The sequence below is a fragment of the Agelaius tricolor genome, unplaced genomic scaffold (genome assembly GCF_023055355.1).
Source record: "Agelaius tricolor isolate 1412-34295 unplaced genomic scaffold, bAgeTri1.0.p SCAF_2, whole genome shotgun sequence".
In the NCBI taxonomy this organism is placed as follows: Eukaryota; Metazoa; Chordata; class Aves; order Passeriformes; family Icteridae; genus Agelaius; species Agelaius tricolor.
Genome location: NW_027269262.1, coordinates 86,792,386 through 86,808,492, shown reverse-complemented (window position 1 = coordinate 86,808,492; position 16,107 = coordinate 86,792,386). Strand labels below are relative to the sequence as shown.

Below are 16,107 nucleotides of genomic sequence, written 5' to 3'. Positions count from 1 at the left end.
AGATTGGTGCTCTGCAGAGCCCTTCCCTGAGGTGCTTTCATTAAGTTACCTATTTCCCCAACAGAAGATTGCAACTTCCCCTGTGATGTGAAGAGGAAACTAAGAATAGCTGTAGCAGAGGAAACAGCTGAGGCAAAGTGAAATGGTCTCTTGACAACATCCCTTGGTAACACCTAGACACAGCCCCAAAAACACTTATGAGCCAAATGCTGTTCTGAGGGCTTCTAATAACAAATTAATTAAGCACTTTGGGGAAAAAGAAAAAAAAAAAAAATCACCAATAAACAAAATCCCTGCAATGATTACATCATGACAAAGGATGGGATCAAAGTAAAACACTAGTCTCATGCTCCTGAGGTAAGCAGAAATCTCAATGAGATCAATGAATATTTGTTTCCATCAGGGCAGCACAACTGTGTCAAAAATTCCCAAATCAAACCTAAACAAAAAACTGGGTTCTCTTCCAGAGAGTCATGAGACAGTTTAACTCTCTGGGACATTGTCTTCCCTGTTCTCTGAAACATTGATTCTGTCCATTACCTGAATACTACTATGCTGCTGATCTGAAAAATTCAGCAGGGAAGAGAAGAAAAGATAATGTTTGTGAGAAAGTTCCAGTTCAGATATATATTTTATTTCCTCCTGTGGTCCTGGGGGTTTACTTTGTTTAATAAACTGGCTTGACTGGGGCTAAAGGGAGGTCAAGTGAAACTCTGCCACTCTACACCACCCGATTTGCAGCCTCTTCTGACTTGGTGAAGCCCTCACTTTTAAGTAGCACTGACTGCTACTCAGAGTGAATAAATACAGTGACATTTAGGAGTTTACAGAGACATTTAGGAGTTTTGCTGGAGAAAGGCACCTCTCAAATAAGCAAAGGTGATGGCCCAGCACCTGCTGAGGTGATCACAGCTTTTCCACTGCCCCAAGCACAGACACACAGGTGCATCTGGGACTTTTCCTCCACTGAGTGCTGTAAGCTCAGAAGTGCAGTCTGTGGCCATGACCTCCTAAACTTGGTGATGCTGGATTATCTCAGTTGCTTAGCAGGCCTCTTCCCTTTCCAGTGTGCTACCAGCGTAGGCTCACCACTGCAGCTACTCAAAGGCTTGTCAGTGCAATGGAGTCCATGTGGAGATCACTAAAGAAATTCTGTATTTCACAAACTTTTATAAGCAGCTTAAAGATCTCAGAGTCTAATACTGTGTTCTGCTCTATTCTGCAGCAGGTCTACTACTCTAATTTATCTTTCTATTTTCCTGTAGAGATAAAACATGATTAAAATAGCTGCAGTTCCTCTTTCCACCTTCCTCTATGCTTACTGGTCTGTAATCTTCTTCTAATGCAGGCTTAACACCTGACATTTTCTCTTTTTCCTTCCTTTTTCTTCCCTGTCTCTCGTATAGATGAGCTATATTTTTGAGGTAAGGCAGCAAAATGTGAAAATGTGAAAAAAAGAGCTTTATTTTGTAAAATCTCCATTATTCTTGATCATAGTACAACTGACATGGCACTGAACCTTCCTGTGTTATTTTACCTAAGGAAGTGTTCATTAATTGAGAGCATGCTGTGTGTTTTAGCTGAGGCTCCCCACACGAAAGGGAGCTGATCACAGGAGGAACAACTGCATCACCAGATGAGCAAACTGTGAAATAATCTTGGACCTTGTAATGGCAGAAGAGGAGATGACTGATGCAATTAGTCACGTGAAGTGACTGGGGCATTGCATGAGGAAATGACAGGATTTCACCAGGCCTGTCAGGGTAAAAAGATTGAACTCCAGAAGCATTTCAGTTTTCCCACTTGCCACCCAAATATCAAAATGACCTTTTTTTTGAGGGGGGGGGGGGGGGAGGCATTCTGAGACTGTGAGTGCCTGTGTCCATGCAAGTATAAAACATTCTAACTCTGGCATGACAGTATCTGGAAGCACTTCAGGGATCCTTATGAAGTGATTTGACCTTGGCTTTTTGTTTTGTCTGCATTTCTGGAAATTTATGTAGATTGTTCATGTTTTGTTACAACTGTTTATATTCTGAAGAGCGACATTCATATCAGAGGATTTGTACTATCTAAGTGAAAGCCCTGGAGGACTCTGTGGTATAAATGTGACTGCCTCTGCACTCTACTACTGTGGCACTTGAGAATGTGGGGAAATCCGGGCAGGGGAGGGCAAAACCTGACGTTGGTTTTATCTGAACTGAAAGGTTCTATGAGCCACAACCCTAACAAGGCAGCCCTGCAAAGCTGCATTTCTTCCATTCTTCACATTTTCCATAAGAAATTTCATCTTTAACCATTTCTTTAAAAGAATAATCTTTAGCCATAGGATGTTTACTTTCTATTTTCATCCATGTAATGGAAGAGCTATTGCTGTCCTCCCCCCTAGAACAAACAGGGCTGCTGTCAGTGGTCAGGGCACTCTATTGTCCCTGCTGAGTACACATGACACAGGGTGATGGTCACTTCTTTTTCCCTTTGGACTCTCTCCCCTAGGCCACCATTAGGTTGAAAAGCAACCCAAGTATTCCAACACTGCATGGCACCTAAGGGCAGCTTTGCTCCTGTGGCTTTACTTGTCCATCTGGCCATCCGTATATAAAGTCAAGTCATCTTTTGTCACTGATATATACACACAGATATGCAATACAAATACATCCAAGAGTAATTTTAGAGCTTATTAATCTCTTCTTAATGAAAATGCTCTGATCTGTTTCCTTTCCTGTCAGATATACCTACCTGGCACCAACTATCTAACAAAATCCTCAGGCATTTAGCAGCATAGGAACGGTCATGTTCTGTTACCACTCTTTTATTCTATATACTAACCAAAAAATATAGTCTTTAATTCTGTTTTATTGTTGTTGTTTTGGGGGTTTGTTTTTTTGGGGGAGAGTTTTAATATTTATTGCAGTGATAACCTGGTAAAATAATTTTGCATTCAGAAGAAGCAATTAAGAAATTAAAAGTTAAGGCAGAACTAAAAGAAAATTGCTGGGTTTTTTAGTCATACAGCATTTTCCACAGTGTTCAATGATTTTTTATGCTTCAATTATTATGTGGGATGTGGATGTCTGAGTGTGCAACTGCTGTTAAAGCACCAGTGATGCTCAGCATCTGGGCATTCTTGTACTTATTAAAGATGTGAGATCCAAATCAAAGGTATCTTACAATTTTGGAGAACACTAAGGACTCTATATTATGATAAACCTGCTCATGGTTTCAGTAGGAAATTTTCTTTGTCTAACCCCACCCTGCCAAGCCCCAAGTGCTTTATAATGTTATGAGCAACAACAACTGCTCATCCCTGAGGCTGGTTGTGTGTGTGCTCTTTAGTTCTGTGCAGAAGGACAGAGCTCTGTAGTACAACAGGTGAGACTCCTGGTTTCTATTAACCCCAAATGGTAACAAGTCCAACATTAATTCAGAGCACAGTCCTGCTTCCCTTGAATGCAGTTCAGTGGAACCTGGATCATCTCCTTCCTGGCACACAGCCCTGTAAAGCCCTGTAGACTTTAGAGAAGATGAGGATGTGGTGCCCCATCTCAGGAAGGAGTGTGCATCGATTCACACCTCAAAATTTGTATCCACTGCAAAAAAATCCTTTCTGTGGCAGAAGTGAAAAGCCATGTCAAGCATTTGTTCAGCCACTACACAAATCGCACGCAGGCAGAACTGGAACTTCCGTCATTCTGCTGAAGGTGCTGCTGTGAAAATCTTTTCTCATACCTTCTTCGACATCTCCTCTGCTTGCTCCAGTCTGTACAAACCTCCCAGAGCCTCCAGAACTTGTCTGAGCACTCCCTTCTCCCTGCTCAGGTGAAGGCAGTGGGCAGGTATGTGGTGCACCAGCCCTGGTCTTGCCTGACTGCCACCCAAGGACCAAAACTGTGGTGATTTCCTTTGAGTTCACCAAACAGGTTTTGCAGCTGAACTGTACTCACAAATTGCTTCCTTCATATCCCAGGATACTCTTTTAGCTAGAATACTTTAAAGTTATTATAATCAAACCATATATCTTGAATCCTAATAAGTTAAAGACAAACTAAGTTTATCAGATTAAGTTGACATATATGTAGGTATGATAATAAAAAGAGAATTACATTGACATATAAATAAATCTCTGAGCTATTTTCCATTTTTGTGCTTTCTCAGTGAGCTTAGGAGTACCTGATATTCGCTAATATTTGTCACTTAACAAACTGCTATCAGGCTTTGAAGAGGAACTAGTAGAAGTGGTTGGACTGTGAGGTGGTTGGTTTGTCTCTTTCAGACTGAGAAATACCCTTTGATTAGAGCTGTGTTGATAATGGAGGGTGCAAGTTTTGCACTGCCTGGCTGCCGCTCAGTCTCTGAACCTCTCCCAGTGCAGCGTCACTGAACGAGAGTTGAAGCGCCCTTGGTGTCAGAACAGCTCAATGTGAAGGCCAGGAGAGACTTCACTGCAAAATTTAGAAAAGCATTGTGTAGATTCCAGGTTACTTTAAGAAAAAAAAAAAAAAACCCACAAACAAACAAAAGACAAAACGGCAAAACAACTTTTAATTGTTTTCTTTCTAAGTAGGTCTACATGGAATTTTACTAAAGCAGCAAGCCCTGAAACAAGGTACTTGTGCAATCCTTCTGCTTTGGCAAATTTATGCACAGCAGGAGAAGGAGTTCAGGGTGTGCTTTGTCCCTGTGTGAGGATACCAAAATCCAGGGTGAGATATAGAAGGTGAAACCTTCATAAAATCATAGAATCACAGAATACGCTGTTGGAAGAGACCCATAAGGAAGATTGAGTCCAAATCCTGGCCCTGCACAGAAAGCCCATAATTAAGTCCACGGAATGTTCTTAAAATATGTTTTTGTGTTTGTAGTCATTTAGAATTATTTATGCTGGAGAAGACCTTTCAGATCATTGAGCCCATTCATAAGCCCATAACAAGGTCACCACTAAACCACAACCCCAAGTGCCACATTTACATGTATATTAAACTCCTCCAGTGATGGCAACTCCACCACTTTTATGGGCAGCCTGTTCCAACGCTTACAACCCTTTCTAAGAGGAATTTTTCTTCCTCAATATCCAATCTAAACCTTCCCTGATGCAACTTGAGGCCATTTCCTCTTGTCCTGTCTCTTGTCACTGGGGAGAAGAGACCGACCCCCACCAGCTCCTGTCAGGGAGCTGTAGAAAGCCATAAGATGTCTCCTGAGGTTCCTTTTCTCCAGGATAAATGACCCCATAACCCCATGTGGGGTTTTTGTGATTTTTCAACATATTTTGTGTGTCTTTTGCATTTTCGCGGAGATGGAGGTGGAAATCATTCCAGGATCAACCTGAGCGCAATGGTATGGGGTTCTGGCAGTGCTCACTGACGGATGGAACTTTCCACTTTTTTTAAATAATTATTTATTTATTTGTACTTTGATCCACCTGGCAAGACATTTCTGAACGGTTTTGAGTCATCAGCCCCACTTTTCCCAGAAAAGGAGCACCCCATCTCCCTTCCCAACCTGGCTGTGCCAACTGCAGACACTTCAGTCCCCTAGCCCGGCCCTAGAAAAACCCCAGACCCACACAGCGGCTCAAGCACCGATGGCTAACGCTGATTGCTGTATTTAATAAGCTGTGCCGGGGGCTGCAGGAGGACAGCGGCCCCTTTAAGGGGCTGCCCCATTCGCCGCCTCACCCGCCTGCCCGCCCGCCTCTCTTTCGCTCCCCCGCCCGTGCCCGAGACACTGGGAGTCGAAGCAGGTGCATGCGCAGTGCGCTGGCGGCCGGGCGCGCTTGCGCAGTCACCTGCTGCTGGCCGCCCCCCCCGGTACATCCGGGTCAGCGCACGCCCGCCCGCACGGCCGGTGCCCGCGGTGCTGTGCGGCCGCTCCCCCCCCCCCCCCCGCTCCCCCCCCCTCCCCGCGCGCGCTCCCGCCGCCCGCGCGCGCTCCTGGCGCGCTCCCGCCACCCGCGCGCGCCGCTCCGTCGCTGCTCCGGCCGAGCGGGGGAGGCGGCGGCTCCGCTCCTGGTCCCGCTCCCGGTCCCGCTCCGGATCCCGGTCCCGCATCGCCGCGCGCCGGGCGGCTCGGTGAGTGCCGGGAGGGCGGGAGGGGCCGGGCGGGGCGCTCGCCGCTGCATCCCTCGCGTTCCCTCGGCGCCGGCGGCGCGACCCCCGCCCCGTTCCCGCGGGGCCCCCGCTCCCCGCCCGGCTCCAGCTGTTGCTCTCCCCGCTCCCTCAGCGCTTCGCAACTTCTCCCGTCCCGCCGCCGCTTCCCCCCGCACGCCGAGCAGGGGCCCCAGGGCGCGGGGAAAGCGGCGGCCGCTGCTCCCTTCGCGGGGAACCACGCGGGTCACCGGGGAGCGGCCGCCCTGCCCTGGGCTTCCCCGGCGGCTCCTGCCCCCCGTGGCGGGCACTGGGTCTGGTTCGCGCCCGGTGCGGGTGCGGGCGGCTCCCCGGGATGCAGGTAGTGCCGCGGGATGCGGGATGGAGTGACAGGATTCATGGATAACGGGAGGAGAGAGCTCCTGGAGGGACATCTGCAGTCCTTCGGAGTGCGGCTGAACATGCAGCGGGTTAAGCGGATACAGGCATTTGGAATACAGTGCCAAATTTGTCATGGTTGGGGTGTATCCTGCAGGTTTGTGTGCAGCCCTGTGATGCTGGGGCTCTAATTCCAGGTGGGGTTAAGGTGAATTTGGAGTCTGTAACAAAAGAGTGTTGTTTCTAACCTATTCATTATAAACCCGATAAAATGAAATTTTAATTCCATTATAATTTTCTCCCATGTAATTCAATGATAAGGATGCCTGCAACTTTATTTATTGTTACTTTTTAATCTGGTGTCATATCTCACTTGGTAAAAAAATACAAGAAGTTTATTCACAGAAACATTTGAGACCCTGAGGAAAGCAAGAGACTGTGTGTTATGAAGGTTTTTGAAGTTTTTTTTCTCTATCTGTTCTATAGCATCAGCATCCTGGATCCAAATGTCAGCAACAGTGTGACAGCTGTCATACTGCTGTGATAGTGGAGTATTACTAACATTTAAAATCTGTCATTCTGAGTTTCTGGTAACATAATATGGAAATACAAGTATACATTAGCATGTATGTTAATCTTCAAACCAGTAAAGCATTTTCTAGATTAATCTGATAATCTGAATTCTTCCTTATCACTATTTGTAGTGGGAAAAATTGCAAAGTCTCTTTTGCTCAAATTCTCCCCCCCCCCCCCCCCCCTGACGTAGAATTTTCTTTCTTTGTGCTCTGCTTGGACTTTAAATGCAGCTTTTAGTTAATCAGCATTTTCTGTTGTAGGTTGTGTGTTGGGCAGCCTGAGATTACTGTTGTCAAAGTTGGAACATGGGTTCAAACTTAAAAGCCTCCCCCTGACAAATATCTTTGTTCAGCAAGGTGTGTTGTTTTGCAGAATATATCTTTGGTTCTGTGTGGCAGGCTTAACAGCAAAATCCTAAACCACATGAATAAGATACTGCTGTTACATGAAGTTGGATTGTTTCTTGCCTGGCATACAGAGAGTATTCTATTGTTGAAACAGAAGCTTTGAGTAGGAGAGAAGATAGCTTTTTATCCCAGTCAGACTTGTCAGATTTGTTATTGCATATATTAGCTGTCTGAGAGCAGGGGCTGTGAAAGAAGTGATCCCAGGATTGTTTTAAAATATCCCTGTCAAGAAGTACCATGATTATATGAAAGTAAGGAATGAATTTGATCCCATCTGTATACAAGTTCCATTTGTCATCAGGTGCTCTAGATTTTCTTCCTTGTTTGCAGTTTAGCTGGGGCCACCTGAGGGGACAGATTATAGAAGAGTTTGTCTTCTGAAAGTCCCTGCCTCTTCCTGTGACAACCTTCCCTGCTCTGGCTGTGGAAACCTGGTGTCAGCCACTTCTCTTCTTGCATACAAAACTATCCTGTCCCTTTATCTGGGTTTTGTGTGAGTCTTTCTCTTGATAAAGAGAAAAAAGGAATCCATTTTTTATTGTGTCTGTCAGTAGTTATATATATTTCCAGAAGAATCAATCGTTAAATTAATTGAATGCAGTAGTTTGAAGACACTAATGGGGGCACCTTAAGGTATCTGTCACCAGACCTCTAACAGTGCTTACTAAACACTTGGAATTAATACTGTAAAGAGACAGAAGGGCAGGGAATATTTGTATTGCAAACTACTGAATTATTGAGTAACACAGTAACAGAAATTGTCTCTGTCATTTGGAAAAGCATATGTAGGGGCCACTTTGGATTTCTGCAGCTGCCTTGGCATGGTAAACATAAATGCAGATTTTTTTTCCTCTCACTGTGTATCTTGGAGAATACAGACATGCAAACAGCCTGCAGTCCTCTTTTTCTTGTTCCTGCCTGCCAGCTGGGGGCATAGATGGAACCAATGCATGTCTTGATGTAGTGGAGACAGGCAAAATTAAAGCCTGTGTGCAAGGAGTTGGATTAGTTTTTTAAGCAGGTTTGTGTGTGGCTTTTGTAGTTCATTTGGTTGGTGGTTTTTAGGAAATGATGGTACTAGTGCAAGTCAAGGTTGTCACCTTTGCCTGTCCTACCTACAGGCTTGTTCTCTTTAATGATACCAAGAGTTTCTGTCTTTGATGTAGATCGGCGTAAGTTGACAAGAATGACTCCTGTTCGTTAAGGTAATGTTAACTACCCTGAAGTACATTACAAATCAGTTTTATGAGACACGTTCATTGTAAAAATGTTTGAAAATATATCTTCAAAGCTGAAATATTTTGAGTGTTGTCAAACTGCATCTCATGGATTATCAGCTGTCAAGCAAATGTGCTACAGGCAAGGCATGCAGCTCATGTGGATATATGTGCTGAATCCACACAAGGCTTGAATGTCAGTGCCCACTCCTGTGCTTAGAACCAGGATGCAGAGAGTCATCCTGGTGGTCATTTTGATCCAACTGAATCCCTCCAGTCTGTCAATGTGGCTTCAGAGGTGATGGGAGTGTGGGGACTGGGGATATGAAGGCAGCTCTGCTTGGATTGGAAAGAGTTAAGCACTGGGGATCCTGAAGCATTGGCCCTGCTTACTAGCTGTGGCACCTGAAACATGTGCATCAGTTAGGCAGGGTAAGAGTTATTTCAAATAATTTTCCAGCTTTTAATGTTGGCCACTTGTACCATTTGATGTCTTTTCTACTCCCATTTGTTTGCATTTATTGAGAGCACTTTAAGTAAATGGATGGTCTTCTTGCACACCTCTTAAATTTTCCTCTATTATTAATCTTTGACTATATAAACTTTACTAAGGAGTATCAGTATTTTCTTCCTTGTGATCGTGGAAAATTTAACACCTCTACCCAGTGTAGAGAAATCTGCATTTCTCTTCATGTTTACAAAGACAGGGACTTACTTGATTGCCTTTAATTTCAGGATCTCTTATAAAATCACCTCAGTTTCCCCCGTCTGTGATTCAGGAATGTTCTCTCGATTGCCACAAGTTGGCTGCTGCAGCTGGCAGAGTGTTTCCAACTGTCTAAAATTTGCTGAGAGCAATAGGCTCTTACACAGGCACTGTTTAACATTTACAGTTCCAGTGCTTACTGGGGATACATGTATTGCAATCATATAAACAGCAGAGCTTAACAGAAACCAATGACAAACAATGAGCAGTTTTAGAATTGACTAGGTAAAGCTGAAAGTATTTTTAGCTGCAGCACTTTCTCCTGTGTTCCCCATCCCCTGTGGTTTTAATTGCATTCTGCTTTTTAGAAATGGCAATTTGTCCTCCCTGTCACGTGAAAGCCTGATGTACAGAGAGTACCTTCACTGTGGAAACAGTGAGACTAGTTACTGGCAAAGCATAATTGAAAGGTGTAAGGAAAATGATACATTCTTTGGCCTTTCACTCCTGATCACTTGAATTTCAGGATAGTTGTAAGACAGTCATGGTTGTGAGGTAAGGACTGACCCTGTCCTGCTCAGTACGTTTATGTGGCTTATGAACTCAGGTCTGTTGTTATAACCTTTGTTGTCTGGTTATGCTCCCCTCTCCATTTACTGTTGCTCTTGAATATGGTGATATTGATGAAATGTTTAGGAATTGATTTCTGACAATGTTAATGTTGTTCATGTAATTGATTTGTAAAAGTATTTTTGGTTCCAGACTTATTATCTTTGAATGTTCTTTAGGATTGCTTTTTCAGCCCCTAGAAAAAGAATTTTTATGATTCTAGTACCTAGACTAATGTCAATACCTAAAGTGTTGACTAATTTGTGTGTGTTGGGAAAGGCTGTTTTTTACCTTCTTTGCACTAACGTAAAGTTCTGATGCTGCATTTGGGGAATGGTATCTGACTGACCAAACCTGACTTTTTTTTTTTTCTACTACATGTAATCATTGCAGGACTGTAGGAAAAACTGGGGACTAAATATCTCTGAAATGAGGAGATGGTACTTATGTACAATCTTCAGGTGTGTAAAAACTAGTTTTCTGTAATAATGTTTGTATGGGAGGATATATTTTTATTCTTCTACTCCTGTTCAGTGAAAATGCTGTATGGTTTGTGGTCTTGATTACTAAGGGTTGGACTGATTCTCTGGCTTATATCTACAGTGCTTGGGATTCCCAGGTGGTCCCTGTGCAAATAGTGTGACTGGGTCTGGGACAGCTTAGCTTGTGAGATTTGAGTGCTTTCAGTTTGGTGTGGCTGTAGCTACAGAAATAGCTTGCCTTGCAAAACAGGCCTTCTGTCTGCCACCCACACCAAAACCTAAAGCTTGATCCTGTAGGCAAGTTAATACGTTTATCTGGGAGGCTGATTCCATCAGCAAATGCTTTACCTGAAATTGGTGTCCACCAGGCAAAAAAAAAATCTTATATTGGTAATCACTTTATATATAAGAAAGTGCAGCAGAACACTGTCCTAGATACATTTTTAAAAGCACTTTTTACTTCAGACTACAGGGCTTAAATGTTCCCTGGTAGCAGGAGGCAGTTCTGTGAGCAAATTCTGTTTAACTGGCGTAGTTCAAAAGACTCTTAAATTCAGCCAAGAGGCAATTCTGGTTCTCCTTCAGTCCTAGATGATTAAATTAAATGGAGTGTTAGCGTGAGTAACTTTTTCTGGTGTACTACACAAGGTAATAGATGAGTTCCTAGGAGCCCTAGTTGTAAATTAGATGACTGGAAAGCCCCGTTTCTGTGTCTAGTGGCTGTAGCAGTTGAATAACTTCAAAAGTTGGATCTAATTGCGTATTCTCCTAGTCAGGTGTGGCACTGGATGATGGCTCCTTCTCCTTTTTATTACAGCAGTCTTGAGGGTAACATCCTCAGGGAAACGGATTTCTTGCCTTTTTGTGTTGCACAACAAAGGTGTTTGTTTCAGCCTCTGATGTACAAATCAGTTTGACCCTCCATTGAATAATAATAAAAAAAAAAACCACCAAAAACCAGACAGTCTTCTGAATTCTAGCACTGTTATTCTGAGGGGAAAAAAAGCTATAAGAATTAATAAGAAATACAATCATAGCAGAGTTTTTTGTTATTTTGTGGGTGTTTGGGGGTTTTTTTGGGTGTTTTTTTGGGGGGAGATGGGTTTGTTGTTGTTTAAACAGAACCTTCCTGTTTAGTGTCCTTGAAAATGAAAATTCTTAAGCAAAATGCATTCTGGGCATTAAAAGACAGTTAATTTCTTGTTGTATTTTCTCCTTTTATGTGCTGAGACATATGGTTACTTGAAACTGTTCCCTTCAAAGGTGGAAGTGAAATAAGTAACCACTAGACTCCATGAGGCTTCATTTCAAAGATAAAATTGCTGACCTTTTACATAAATGAAGATCATACAGACAAGAGAGAGCATTGTGTAAGGGTTGCTTATGGAAGCAGTTAATTGATTTGGAGTTTAGATTTCCTGCTTCTGTGTGAGGAGATGTGGATTTGTCAGCTGAATGTGCAATTGAATTGTATGGTGGTTTGAAATTTTTTGCTATGGCTACTTTGCTTGTTCCCACGTATATCTGACTAAAGTAATGTTCTCCTAAGCACTAAAATAGTAAATGCTTTATCTGTTCTTACCTTTGCATCTCAGAGTTCAGAACTAATTAATTCAGAAATAATTTCTTAGCAGGAGTAACAGAATAGCATAATCTAGTCGAAGAACCTTGAAGTTTGGAGGGCAATCCTACAAGAACTTTCAAGTAGTATAACAAAGCCCAAGTTGTTTTCTTATCTCTTCTGAAGTTTATGGTTTTAGGTGTTCAAAATTTTTATGGGGAAATTCACCATTATTCTGTAACTCTGGCTTCTTAATAAATGTGGGGTAGAATTGTGTCCCAGTAGGAAACTCACTGTAGTTGTGACTGGCAGTAGAGTCTAGTAAATGGCAGTGTAAGACACTATTGATTAAGACCTAATATTTTGAATGTGACATAATATTGATGTTAATATTGTGTCAGGTTTTCAAAGGAATTTCAGTCAAACTACTTCAGTAACTGCCAAAAGTGAAGCTTGGGAACAGATGTTGTAATGGGAGTCTTAAAATTTGACAGCTCTTCAAATAACTCTAGTGTGCCTCTGCTTTAGAGCAGAGTGTTTTTGCAGGGCTGATGCCTCTAGCTTTGCTTTTCTTCCTGTTCCTAGTCCAGAATGGGCCTCAGTTTGACCCCATTACAGTCCTATGAAAACTCATGCTCTAATAAACATGTATCCACGCATGGAAGAAGAAATGGGTTTGGATGGTGAGGAGAGATGGCAATTAACTAGGAGGAGGAGCAACTTGCTTTGAGTTGAAAGCAGGGAAGAATATGAATTAGGATCTGGGACTGAGTTAGGCCCAGGTTGATGATAATCTAGCAGAGAGGTTGGGTTGTGAGCTCTTTGGCTCTGTGGAAAGTATTGGTCAGTACTGAGGGAGTGTGTAGGAATGATGCTGCCTCTCACCCAGCATCTTGGGGACATCTAGGAAAATGAGGACTTGCTGGACAAAGAAAATACGTAAAAGAGAGCTGATGGGCAGGGAAAGGTGGACAGGAGTAGTAAGGGTAGAAGCCAGGATTTTGTAAAGAAGGCAGAGAGGTCTGTTGGACAAGGAATTCGTGAAGATTAAAGTAGAGTTAGAAAATCTGTAAGGAAGGGACTACAGTGAAATAAACAGAATTTTGTCCATTGCCATTAGTATCCAATGTGTCTTTACCACTTTAGCTTAATATGTATCTCTGAGTAGTAAAAATTGGTGTTGTGAGCAAATGGTTCTGATTCTGGTCATGAGCTATGTAGTTACAAGGATGAATTATCTGGGCTTATCTCTTGGTTAAGAATTTATACTATTCAGCTGCAAAGCAGTGCTCAAAAGTCCAGAAGTTGCACAGAGCAAGCAGCCAGGAATACATATTTGTAGGCCATTTCTTCCATTAGTACCTTGCTTCATTGCCCCAAGTGTCTGGTGCTAGTTCTGTCAACACACTGTTCAATAGTATGTCTTCATTGCTTTAGGCTGCACCATGTTCTTGCTAGATTGCTCCACAGAAGCACTTAATTTCCTCATGGACAGTGGTGCTGCTTTCTGTAAAGTTATTTATTATCAGAATGGTCTAGTGAGATGAGGAAGTAGTTTGCTTCCTATTTCACAGGGGGAGCGAAGGCACAGAGAAGTTCAGTTAGTTTTGCATGGTTAGAGATGACTGTAACCTGACTTTTTTTTGACTGCTTTACATATTGCAGTCACATCCCCATAGAACTTGCTACTTTTCTCTTACTAATATTCCCTTTTAATAATGAATTCTAACATCACACTTATTTCTTGTGTCTGTGGTCTCTTTGGGCATGTAGCTGCCCTCATTGAACCGGACAGCAAGGCCGTGCTCTAGATCCTGGTTGTTGCAGCAGCAGGACGTGGCCATTCAAAAAGGCAAAGTTGTTTCTAGTTTCTTCTTTTGTAACTATGTTGCTTGCTGAGAGAAATGAGGAAGTGTTAATTCCGTCATTGGGTGACTCTGGAGAATTTGTACTCTGGTGTTAGTAGCTCCTTGAAGCATTTGGTATTGATGCATTCCTTCTCTGTGCTGTATTCACACAGCTCTGGGGCCAAACTGGCACATGTTGTGAAAAGACACCTACTTGGTGTTTAAGTGTTATGGAGAAGTTGAAGTGCTGTTGCAGCCTTATTAACAGAATTGTGGGCAATGAATTTCTCTGCTTCATGAGGAGGGAAGGAGGGATGAGCTGTTTTTTCTTTTTCAGGTGGGAGTCTCTCAGTTGTCCCCATTGCTCAGCTTATCTGTTTAATTTGACAGACAGTTCTGTCCTGCTGTCACCACTGCACTCATAAGTTCTTTCTGTTTGGAGACCCTTGTGGCTTCTTCAGTTTCTCTATAGAAATTAAACTGTATCAACCAAGGTAAGAGGTATAAAGCTGCTGTTTCTTCTGTCAGTAGAAGGAGTGGTAAACAAAGCTTTTGCTACCCTTTTGCGGTTTTTGACGGTTTGTTTTTGTGGGTTTTTAATTTTTTTTATTTATTTTTATTTTGAATCATGCTCATCACTCAGTTTTTCTTGGAAGCTTCTTTTTCAAAGAGAAATACTATGAATTAAGTTCATTCTGGTTAGAAAACTATTTAGTTAAAAAAAAAAAGAGAAAAAAAGGAATAAGTGTTTATTCCTTGGTAAAGAAAAGACCAGTAGCCTTTGCTGCTAGAGTCATGGTGTTTTGCCTTTTCTTATGTTGGCTTATGTTCAGTTAATATTTGGCTGACCAACTTTTCAGCTTGGTGGACTAGAAATACTTCTGCTATAGCATAAATTTACTGGAAATTTGCACTCTCTTGAAAGTGTGGCATTTATTGGTAACAAACCTCTCTTCAGTCTTAGGTTAGAGAAGGGAATGATCATGGGAGTGCTTTTGATCTCAAGAGTCAGTCTGGGTTTCTTAGAAGCACAGCTGGCTTCTGATGTGATATTGGGAATGTGACAAACATTGGTCTTCAGACCAATGGTACTTTCGTGTGGAAAGGGACACATAAACAAAGATTTTAAACAATTACAACCCCAGGTGCTGTTTCTGGCCTTATGTAGGCTTTTTATGTGTTTAGTTATGTGATCTGTCAGCTCTGCCCACCTTTGCCTCTGTGGGTGGATTTATTCAGTTTGAGTCTCTCCAGTTCAAGTAAGAATTGTAGTGACACTTTATAAAAGAACATGAACTGCAACATGCTGAAGCACAGCTACGTGTGGGTGAGTCAGGAGAGAGCTGGAGTAGCAGCACTAGAAAGAAAAGGAAATACAGTCATGATAAAACTTCATTTTAAAAGGGGGAAAAAAACAACCAACCTAATGAAAAAAAGCAAGTCAAAAGCCATCTGTCTCCAGAGGATGGAATGCAATAAAGTGATATAGTTTGTATCTTGGTTACTCTCTGTGTGCATAGAGTTTGAGTCTGTATAAATCTGTGACACCACACGTGCACCCATTGCTTGGTGTGTCTGCACACTGTGCAGGGAGTCAGCTGGATTGTGTCTCCAGACACTACTCAAGCAGGGCACTTTATATCTAAAGCAAATTTGAGCTGATGTAGAACCCACATGTACTTTTAAGAAACTAATATTTTAATTGCTGGTCAAAATACTTCAGTAATTTTTAAGCCCCTATTTTGGTGTACAAGTGATACAGCCTTTGCTCATGTTCCATCTGTTGAGGGCAGGTCCTCCCAGCCAGGGGACAGGCATGCACAAACTCCCTCATCAGGGCACTTTGTGTTGCTGACAGTTGTCAGGAAATAAAAAATGCTATGTACAAAAAAATTCAATTTCTCACAATGTGTTGGATCGAAAACACTGCCCGAATGGTTCAGTACTGCATAATTTTGTGGTTTTGATGTATATGCCATAGCTTCAATGAAGGAACTAAAAATCACTCACTAAGTTCCAGTAATTTGTCTTTAGCTTCCACAGTTACATGGCTTTTACTTCCTCAGAGAACATGTCATCTTTGGTCTTAGCATTTTAGCATGTTAAAAAAAGAAGTTGAAAGTCAAATGCTTTCTTTAAAATGAAAAGCACAATTGTTGTGCTTAGAAATGGTCTATTTCCTGGTTCTGAATCAGTGTTTGACAAAAAAAAAAAAGCCCAACAAAAAAACCCAACCAA

At 42.4% G+C, this 16,107-nt stretch overlaps 1 protein-coding gene across 7 annotated transcripts in view; it reads left to right on the top strand.

Moving 5' to 3' along the window:
• CYRIB (CYFIP related Rac1 interactor B) overlaps nt 1-16,107 on the top strand; it is a 96,866-nt gene that overhangs the window by 15,064 nt on the left and 65,695 nt on the right. For 2 of the 7 annotated variants that reach the window (XM_071421799.1, XM_071421795.1), the window contains exon 1: nt 5,831-6,071. The exons of 3 other annotated variants lie outside the window; for them this stretch is intronic. The gene's annotated coding sequence lies outside the window, so the exon portion shown is untranslated. Of the gene's footprint in view, nt 1-5,828; nt 6,072-16,107 lie in introns of those variants that run through there. 2 more of the 7 variants (XM_071421798.1, XM_071421794.1) reach the window with 2 other exon arrangements.